This window comes from Pteropus alecto, unplaced genomic scaffold, assembly GCF_000325575.1.
Source record: "Pteropus alecto unplaced genomic scaffold, ASM32557v1 scaffold61, whole genome shotgun sequence".
NCBI lineage: Eukaryota > Metazoa > Chordata > Mammalia > Chiroptera > Pteropodidae > Pteropus > Pteropus alecto.
The window spans coordinates 11,317,504-11,326,777 of NW_006434835.1; positions in this window are offsets into that span (position 1 = coordinate 11,317,504).

A 9,274-nucleotide genomic window follows, 5' to 3' on the forward strand; every position below is an offset into this window, starting at 1 on the left:
ATACAATGCCTCCCAAAGGACTTCCGGGTTGGGAGGCAGGAGCAGCAAATAGACAGGGTGACTGCGCAATGATAACGAAATGCACAGAGGGGAGACCCCTGGCTTTGGAGTGAGGGCACAGGGCACAGACGGAGCGGGGCAGGCTGTGGATCCTTCAGGGACCACCATCACCCAGCCCAGACTCAGCTCACTTCCCCCGGCCATACTCCTTGCTCTCCCGACTCCTTCCTGGGAAGCCTATCGTGGCCAAGAGCCAACCTGAAGGAGAACACCCTCCGTCTCAGTCCTTCCTCCATAGAGTCTGTTTCTGGTCTGGGGATACACACCCCTCCCCCACGAAACCAGCCAATTGGAGGAGCTGGGGTGACTAACCCTCTGCACCTCCAAATAACCCAGAGTGACTTAGCTTCGTTAAACAGAACTTCCATCAGGTAGTGGCCAGGTTACCCTGTCACGTGATTAACAGTCGCTCACGTGGGCCCAATTTTCAGGTCACATGTGTTCCATTTTATTGAGTGCCTGCCATGGGGAAGGTATGTTAGGTGATGCTTTCAATTCCCCATGAAGGTAGGCAGGTTGTTAGGTTATTATCTAATGCTGAGTAACTAACTCCCCCAAAAACTTAGTGGCTTAAAACAACAGCAACACTTACTTTGTTTATGAATGTGCAAAGTGAGCAGGCCTCAGCAGGGCCAGCTTGTCTCTGCTCCAGTTGGCGTGGGTCGGGGCAGCTCAGAGGCTGAGAGCAATAGTCATCAGAAGGCATTCACTCACATGCCTGGCTCCCAGCTGAGAAGACCCAGTAGCTCGGGGCAGGAACAGCTGGGCTCCTCACACGCGGCTGTGTCTCCCCGCAGTCACATCTGCTGTCTCTCCAGCGCCACAACTTCTCGGTAGCCAGACTTACATGTGACCCCAGGGCTCCCGGGCGTGAGTCCTGGGTGAGAAAAAGCCAGGCAGGCGCTGTATTCATTCCCTTTTCTAACCTCGAATCCGGGGTCACGCAGCGTGATTCCCACTTTTATTAATTAGAAGCATCTCGTCAAAGCCGGCCCATGTGCAAGGAGAAGACAGATCTGCCTTTCGGTGGTGTGTCAAAGAACATGGCTCTGAACGTATAGTAAACTCATCGCACAAGACAAGCGTCGTTGTCCCTTTGTAGCAGGGGCCTGGAATAAAGTCGTTTGTCCAGCTTTGGCAGTAATTCGGAACCAGAGGAGAACTTTAAGCCATGTCTCTGGCCCCAAGCCCAGGCCCCCTCCTTCTATCCACCACCTGGCTCAGTGACAAAGGGCTCAGAGTCTCTTGGAGTAGCTGATGAAATCTATAGACAATTTTCCCAGAAAAGAAATGCACATATAAAAATGTATGTCTATAAATTGGTGGAGGAATTTCCTCTTTCCGGCCCAGTACGTAAGAAGCCACAAGTCACCACTCCATCCTAACAACAACAAAAATCTGGACAAACTGGAAAATCAATAACTCCCCTTAGATCAGAGAGGCGGAGTCACAGGGCAAACCACGGCCCCCCAAATTAGAGAGACCCACAGGTGAATGCGGAGAACGGCAGCTCGCCAGAGCAGGAACCCACCAGCACAAAATTTCCCAGGAACCAGGGCCGGGCAGAGAAACCTCAAGTGTAACCGATGAATTGCTAGAGGCTCAGTGAGGACAAGGCTGAGAGAGAAAAACTCCAGGGAGGACCCACACATCAAGGGCTCCCACACTTTTGCGAGTGTTCCTTCCAAGAGCTCACCAGGTTCCCAGAGTAAGTAGCAGAGAAAAATACCCTTATGCTTCCGGCAAGGGACGGAGGAGGAACCATCTTTAAATACCCAGAGCTCTCTGTTCTTAACAAGGCCTGCCTTCAGGAGAAACTAGTTAACCGGAGCCTAACTGACCTGGGAAAATGAAAATAATCAACCCCAACCTGTCCCACCAAAGTGGAAAAAAATACGATGACGTTGACAGTCCAGAGGCGCAGGCTCGCCAAAACACCAGACCAAATCGCAGGGCTTTGGAACACCTCCCTTCCCCCACATCGCACCACCGCAGCGCTAAAAGGCCTCTTTACAGCTGTTCCTTTAACCCTGTACATCGTGTCCAACAAGCAAGAAAAATTACAAGACATTCTAAAAGGCAAAAAACGCAATTTGAAGAGGCGGCGCGAGCATTAGAACCGGACTCAGACATGGCTGGGATGCTGGAATTATTGGACTGGGAATTTCAAACAACCATGATTAATATGCTAATGGCTCTAATGGATAAAGTAGATGGCATGCAGAACTAAAGGTCGATGGAAGCAGAGACATGGTAATTCTAGGAATGAACCAAAAAAAAAAAAATGCTAGAGATCAGGAACACAAACAGAAATGTCGAATGCCCTTGATGACGTATTAGTAGACTGAACACAGCTGAGGAAAGAATCTCTGAGCTTGAGGATATCTCAGTGAGTGTGTGGAGTCGCAGAATAAATACAACCAACATACAAGGCTGGGCTCACCAATTCGGACTTCCACTTGCCCCCAGGGCAGCCGGGGCTTAGCCCGGAGCAGGTTCCTGTCCCCACAGCGGCCTGGCAGTCTGGAGGCCTCTCCTTGGGCCAGACTCAGGGTCTGGGGAAGGCCCAGCTTGTAAGCCTGTGTCAGCCAGGACCTCCTCCTCGTACACACCACCTGGACGAAAATGCAAAGCTCCCTTCCTGCTCCTGATGTGGGCAGACTCCGAGGGCCTGGAAGGACAGAACCCAAACACAGGCTCCCTGCCCAGCAGCCAGCAGCCTTCTCACACTCTGGAGCAGCCGGGCCGGGGCCCCAGCCCAGCCACACCACAGAATAAAAGGCCTCTTCGCGGCCGTTTTGTGTTGTGCGTTTGACGCAGGAGAAGTAGCCTCGTGGGTCGCCATGCTCCTCTCCTCTGCTCATACCCGAGAGAGGGACGTGGGCTTCAGACACCGCAGACCATGGAGGATGTGACTGCATCCGGTTCCCCGCCCATTCCCCGGGCTAGTTTTTGAGGCTGTATGGAGAGAAGGGTTATAGACAAAAACTGAAAATAGCTTTGTTTCACTTTATTTTCTTGAAGTAAATAGCTTACTTACCTTAAGGCCCAGGTGACAAAACGGGTACAGATTGGAAGGAGAAAGGACCTCGATGTGGGGCCCAAGCCAGTGGGGTCTGAAGGGAACGGTGACCTGGCTTGAAGCCTCGAGCATTTTGGCATTTTGGAACATAAGCCAGCAGAAGTGGAAGGAGCAGGTGACAAGGCTGCCAGCAGGCAGGTATGGTTTATTCTTGAACACACCTGTGACACATTGGGGGGCGGGGGCGGTGACCCTGTACTGTCCTGAAGTCCCACAGTGGTGTGGAACGGTGGAGGGTAGGGTCGTCACGCTCATGTGGCCTCGTGTGAGCTCAGGCTGTGGCGGGAGCTGAGAACTCCCTGGGGTCTCACTGGGGACACTGGCTGAAGTTTTATAGAGAGATGCAGAACACAAGCGAAGCTGGGAAGAGCGAGATGGCAGAACCTCACATTTCGTTTCGGAAAGTAACGTTAAAGGGCCAGGGGGCTGAGGCACACAGACACAGGGGGCGGGCGGGCCCTTCCAGGTGGAGGAAGCACCTGATTCGGGGACATGAACACGCTCCATTCTGAGTCCGGTCATCATTAGATTTCAACAGGAATATTACAGGACTCTGAGAGGACATCCTGCAGGGCTTCTCTGGGGTTTCTGTAGGGGTTACGGTGACATTGCTGTCAAGCTGGGGTGCTGGATTACTTCTGCCCTGCTTCTGAGGGTGGGAAACGTACCTCAGGGCCGACAGGTACATCTTCAGAAGTACAACGTTATTCCCGGTGAGAGAGGGGCAAAAGTTAGTCCCCGGTCCCAACAGTGACCCAGGGAGAATCGGGTAAGCGGAAGGGAAGACAGGCTTGTCCTGGACTGCAGAGCTATCAAAGTGTCCATGGCGGACAGGCCAGGGGCCTGGAAGGGTGTCGCGGCCCTCTGAGAGACAGAGTGGCCCCTGTCAGACTGGGTGTGGCCTGAGCTGACCCAACAGCCCCAGGAGGAGGTCTGAGCAGCCACCACTCAGGTAATATCACCTTTTGTGGTGTGACCAGGGCAGGCCACTCTTCAGACCCCTTGGTCTGCAAACCTGGCCCCTTACGAAGAGAGGAACCATTTGCATAAGGATCCTGGGACTTCTGAGATGAGAAGGGCCTTCATCCCCTGTATGAAAACTCATCGTGGTGGCCTAGGTGCAGTGCCCACCGGAATGAGCCCCATGAGGCAAGGGGCTTGCTTCATACCGCTTATATGCGTCCCGGCACCTACTCCGGTGCCTGGCACATAGTAGGTCCACAATAAATACTCGTTTAGCAAACAAATATATGAAGGTGTGCTAGGAGGAGAGGGCAACGAGGGCCCGGGAGGGCGCCCCCAGGAAGGCGGGGCGAACACAAGGCCAATACGAGGTCTAGGCCAGGCTCTGAGCACTACAGTGGCCTGGCCGGGGGTCTGGACAAAGGAGGCCTTCCTTTTGGGTAGGCAGAGGAAGACCCATCTAGTGAGGAACCCCGCTAGTGAGAGGGAAACCAGGGAACGGGATTCTGGAAGCACCAGGGTAAGATCTGTCTCTAAGGCAACCTGGTGGTGACAGCCAGGACCCATGCGGGCCGGTCTCCCATCTGGGCACGTGGCAAGAGACAGAGCTGAGGACTGTGTGTCTTTGCAGGATCTGGAAGAGTGTTCTGGTTATAGTTTTGTTTCACATCAGGCAAAATAACTTGTTTCTTATCAAGCCAGGAGCTTGGTAGAGACAGGGAGATGGAGTCTCCCCCAGCGAGCCTGGCTGTGGGCTCAGGTCTTCAGACAGGAAGGACAATCTGCCTCTTCCAGGCAGAGAGGGTGTGATGACTCCTTTCCTGGGAGCCTGGGCTCTGAGAAGCCCGTGGAGGGAAGCAGCGGGCCTGCCTGGTCAAACGAGAAATTCGTGCGTCTGTTGGCCTGTCTATGTTGGGGCGATGGCACCTCCACTCTCAGCGGCTCCCTCTGCATGCCTTGACGGAGGGAAGCGGTGGACCTGCCTGGTCAAACGAGAACTTCGTGCGTCTGTTGGTCTATGTTAGGGCGATGACACCTCCACTCTCAGCGGCTCCCTCTGCATGCCTTGACCAAGCTCCGGCTCTGTGCCCTCCCCTGGGCATGGCTGAGAATGGACAAGGAGCCCCAGCATTGGGAAGTAAGTTATTTCAGTCTCGCAAGAGCAAAGTAGGCCCTGGATATATGTTTGAAAAAGAACAGAGGGTAGAAAGACACACACACGCAAAAGAAGAAGTTCAGGCCAGGCTGAGCCACCTCCGGCACAAAAGAAGAAGAAGTTCAGGCCAGGCTGAGCCACCTCCGGCCCAGAAATGTTTCACAGCAAACATCAGACATCCTGCTCTGCCAACATTCAAATTCCTGGACAAGAAGTGCCTGGACAAGACAGCTAGAACTCAACGTGAACAGAAGAACCATGTCCAGTTCACTCCCAGGGCCTCCCTGCACGCACAGCCCCCGCCCCACGTGCCTGCAGGCCACAGGGAGCGAGGGGCTGGACCTCTCGGGAGACTACGGCGCCAGAGGTAACCTCGGCTGCAGCGGGAAAAAGATGAGAGAATGAGAGAGAAGACGAGGGGCCACGTCACAGCGACCTCAGGGGTCAGCGTGGGTTGGGATCGCGTTTCCGCACAGAGGCAGGGGCTGGCTTTGGAGGTTTGTTGAGCAGGGAGATGATTTTTCAGACACGTGTACCTGAAGGGTTCTGTTTAGGGAAACCAAATGTCCCATGTGCCTGGCTGGGTCCCGGTTCACCTGACAGTCCCCGTTTGTGCCTCGCTATCCCCGTTAACTCTTCGCGACACTCTCAAGAGTGTCCTGCTTTTCCTTACGGGATGTTTTATGATGTCAAAGAATTATTTCTAATTTTTTAAGATGATAATAGCATTGTGGTTATTTTTTAAAAAAGTTCTTCTCTCTTAGAGATATCTACTTCAATATTTATAGGTGAATGTTGCACTCAGTTTACTTCCAAATGGTGAGAGGGATGGGCAGGGAGTGGATGGGGGTAGAGATGAAGCGAGGTTGGCCGAATGAACAGCTGTCGAGGTTTGGTGTGGAGACATATTCGGTTGAAATTTTCTGGTATAAAAAATTTTTAAAGTTTAAGAAGAAAGTGTCCTAGATTGGACAATAAATGTTGTCACTCTAGTTCAATCATCGGGAGGGATTTTGCCCCCAGGAGACAGTGGGCAGTATCTGGGAACATTTTGGGTTGTCGTTACTAGGGGTGGGGGGTTTGCCACTGTCATCTCGTGGGTACCAGCCAAGGATTCTGGTAAATGCTACGGTGGACAAGGCAGACCCCACAACAAAGCATTATCCAGCCCGAAGAGTCAGAAGGGCCGAGGCTGAGGAAGCCAGGTTAGTGGGATTGTCTGCGATTTACCTTAAAGCCCACTGTGTAAACAAGAGGGTGTCTGTGTGTGAGTTCACTGTAATTTATGCTCTAGGGGTGATTAGTTTACACTGGCTGACAAGTGCTTCAATGTGGTTATCTAAACCTGCTCCCTAAAATTCGTTACTTAGCATAAAGGGTAATCTAGATAACTGGTCACTGTCAAAATAAATGATGTTCAAGAAATGTGTTTGGCTGGAAATATGAGATAGGCACCTCTATCTTTACTTGGACAAGAGAGAAGAATCTAGCAAGCCTGGCTGCCTGACACCCAGGGACTAGTGGTCTGGGCGTGTTTCCATTTGGTTCTGGATTCCCCTCTGGGCCCAAACCACACCCCCAAACTCTGATACAAGTCTGTCTCCTAGTCCAACCAGAGCTGGTCCTGCCGACAAAATATAAGCTTATTTTGGGGGCGCTCACCTGTCATGCAAGTGCTTGTTGGCATAGCTAGGGACAAAGAAAGGGGATGCCCCTATGCTTAGTGGAAGGAGTCAAATATCTGTTTTGTGCCTACTTGCTATTAAAAATACGTCATTGCGGCAGCATCTCATCTGAAATTTGCTTTCATTTTAACATGCCTCCTTGTAGCAAGGGTGTCACCTGAAGACTCAGCCCCCACTCAAGCCTTGGAGACTCCAATGTTTACCTAAAACCTGATAATCATTGGACAGCCAGGTTGGCGGGGACCAGGAGGATAACGCTGTTGGCGTATGCTGAGAGTAGATCAGAGAGATTAGACTTCTTTCGTTTCCTTCACGATCTTTCTAATGTCTTCCACGTACCTCCCTGGCACTGACAGCAGGTATCACACCGCTTCCCACCCCACCAGAGTCTCATCCGTGTCTCCCAACACCTACATCTGTGGCTTCAACTAGAGCCAAGAGTGGTTTGTCAGTGCCCAAGGCCTCCAAGGCATGACAGTAAACATGCAGGAGAATTGCATGGCCTGAGTCTGGCCTCTGGGGCTGGAATTCGCCATGGTGGCCAAGAATGGTTTTCAGCCCCCTTCCTTTCATCGGCCTCCAGCTGCAGCCAAGCAGGAACAGGCTGCCTCAGTGTCCTAGAAAGCCAGCGGGGCTCGCCACTCAGTGCCACACTTCCTGCCCGGAGCTTAGCTCCCTGGTCACAGGCAGCGGCCATGCATTTGGGGACAGGGAATAGTTACAGAACCGTGACAGCAGCTAGAAGGAGCCACTGAAGAAGGCTTGCTTTCGGTCATCAACGGCTCAAAGGAAGTGAGCTTATCAGAGCATATTCTGAGAGCCCGTTTTGCCAGAGAGAGATGGAGAGAGAGAGCACTGTGCCTCTGAGTAGGGGAAGCGGCGGGCGGCACGGCAGGGGAAGAACACCAGCACCAGGAGGGAGGCGGGAGAATCCAGAGAGTTTTCTAGAACAACCATGAACTCCGCTAACTTCACCATTTTGAAGAGCATTGCTGCCCTAGCCAGCCCTAAACACTCGTGCACATGCACACATGCATATGTGCATGCGCACGCGCGCAAACACACACACACGCACACACACACACATCCCTGGGCTGCATTAGTTGGCCTCATGGCACTTTCTCTGCCAAGGTCTGAAATTACATGTGTGACATAAATTTTGTCCAGCTGCAAATCCCAGGGTGTGCTGAGTCCCATGCATCCCCCCGAAATACTCCCATCAGCCCAGGGGCAAGCTACTTGACTCCCAGGACTGTCCCTCAAGGTGCACCTCTGCCAGGGTTACTCTGCAGGGTCTCTGGCACGGTCTCGTTGTCACCGTCTTCACCTCCATCCCAGCCAGTAGCTGCACCGCGAGGAGGCTCGGGGTGGAAAGGAGAAAGGATTCTAGTCTTCCTACAATCTCTACAGCTTGCCTTTCCCCAAACCATGACAAATAAACACATACTTGTTTAAAATCCCAGTATGCAGCTTCAAGGCCTTTTTCCCAGTAGCTACCACCCAGGCCCTGCCTGTCTAGAGGTCCGGGGGCCCCCCAGATCCCCGTCCACAGTGCCATGTGCACGGCTCTCCCTGTCTCCTCTTCTGTCTGGGGTTCTCTGAGCACACGGACTGAGCTGGACATTGTTGGTCTCAGTCTTTCTCACAGCAGAACTCAGCCCAGAACCCACCCCTACCCCTGCCCCCACACTTGGAGGACGTCAGTCAGTGTGGGCAGAATTTAATTGCCTGACAAGTTCGGATTTGCATCTTTGATCTGCAAACCTGGCCGTGCTGGGTAGTGGAGAGAACTCAGAATGCTGGCGCGGACGGACCTGGGCTTAAATCCCAGCTTTGTCACTTACACCATGTGACCTTCGTTGCTTCACTCCCCTGAGCCTGGGTGTCTGTGTCTGGGGATAGTTGTACCTAACTCACAAGGAACTACGTGAGGGGTGATTACACAGCCCAGCCTGGTGACCGCAAGACTTTCCCTAGGGGATTGGCTGAGCCCAGCAGTGAGCAGTTTAGTCTTGGTTTGGGCACCGGGGTTTCAGTGTTATTGGCATAGTAAGCACGTTATGTGTATCCTGGTCCTCACGACAGTCTTTTGAGGAAAGTAGCATTGCTATTATCAACAATACCTTCTTATGGCCCACGAAACTGAGGCACAGAGAGATTATGAGGCTTGGCCAAGGTCGCACAGCTGGTAAGTGGCAGCTGGTAAGATTTGAACCGAGGCATATGGGCGTTGGTGCTCATGTTCCTAGTTACACCACCGAATTGCTTTGAGTTCACTCTAAGATAGGAAATCAAGAAAAGGACATTCTTTTATGTGATAAAAAATGT